This window comes from Octodon degus, unplaced genomic scaffold (genome assembly GCF_000260255.1).
Source record: "Octodon degus isolate 3935 unplaced genomic scaffold, OctDeg1.0 scaffold00266, whole genome shotgun sequence".
Taxonomy (NCBI): Eukaryota; Metazoa; Chordata; class Mammalia; order Rodentia; family Octodontidae; genus Octodon; species Octodon degus.
Genome location: NW_004524842.1, coordinates 2,140,630 through 2,142,100, shown reverse-complemented (window position 1 = coordinate 2,142,100; position 1,471 = coordinate 2,140,630). Strand labels below are relative to the sequence as shown.

The 1,471-nt window shown below is 38.5% G+C and overlaps 1 pseudogene; it reads left to right on the top strand.

Annotated features, from left to right (window-relative positions):
• The first annotated feature begins 262 nt into the window (after window positions 1–262).
• LOC101571041 overlaps window positions 263–1,471 on the top strand; it is a 132,731-nt pseudogene continuing 131,522 nt past the window's right edge.

Genomic DNA, 1,471 nt, shown 5'->3' with positions numbered 1-1,471 from the left:
TGAAGTGGGGAGAAGAATTAATTACATTCTCATTCTTAGCATCGTGGCTTCATATGTTCAGATTAGGGCCCCCCAACTTTTTTTTCCAGTACTGGGGATTAAGCCCAAGACCTTTGCATGGAGATACATGCACACTCCCTTTTAGACATTTTTATTTTGAGACAGGATCTCACTGAGTTACTAAACTGCCCAGACTTGATGCGAATTTGTAATCCTCCTGCCTCAGTTTCGCAGAGTGCTGGGATTGCAGGCATGTGCCACCATGCCGGTAAGTCCTTTTGTTATTTTACCTCTTCCTCCATTCAATTGGTTCATGTACTCATTCATTCCCTATAACTCACTCTCATTATCTTCCCCCACTGGCTAGCTATTCTGATTTGTTCCATGAATATGCTTTTGTTATACATGCATTTAAAAATGTGGACTGCTTTGTGTGCATGTAGTTTTAATTTGCATAAATGGTGTCCTTTTATAGCCTTTATTCTGTTTCTTGTAATTCACCTCTGTGTTATAATTCACCACTGTGTCTGTTACTAGCACTGTCCCATCCCTGTTGTTTTGTAGAGCTCTGGCCTTTGTGTCTACCACACATTGCCTGTCTGCTTTCCTGTGGGTGGACACCCAGGTTGATTCCCATGCCCAGATACCACAAACAATGCTGAGGGAAACACTTGCACAAGTCCCGTAATGGATTGGCATGAGAATCTCTTCAGGACTTAGACCCACGAGCATGATTACCTCTCATGGTGTGTGCCCATACAGTTGACCCTTGCTATCTGTGGGTTCAACCATATATAGGTGGAAAATAGGTTTTAAAAAATTACATCTATACCAAACATGTGCAGACTTTTCTTCCTTATCCTTCCCTAAATAGTACAGAATACAAACTATTTATTTATATAACATTGACATTGTACTAGAAATTATAAGTAATCTATAGAAGATTTAAGGTACATAACAGGATGTGCATGGGTTTTTGCAAATACTAAACTGTATTATATAACTGATGAGCATTTGTAGACTTGGTATCTAAGGGAGGTCCTGGAACCAATTCCCTGTGGATGCTGAGGGACCGCTGTGCTCAGTGTAAGCAGCACTGCTGCCTTGTTCTCCAGAGTGACTGTACCATCCTCTTTCTCCTAGTGGCACACAAGATTTATTTTTTCTTCCTTCCTTTATATCTAAGGTGCAAGACTACATACAGTAATAACACTTGAGTAACCCTTATGTGGAACTCTTGGGATTTTGGAACACTTGTATATAACTAAAATATCTCAGGGAGAGGACCCAAGTCTAAATAAAAGATTTATTTATATTTTATATATATTACATAGAGAGACTAAAAATAAATTTATAAAATATTTTTAGTGCACTTGTGTTTTGACTATGACCTATCATGTGAGATCACATGTGGAATTTTCTACTTACAATGTCATGTCAGTGCTCAAGAAATTTGGATTTTAGATCTTAG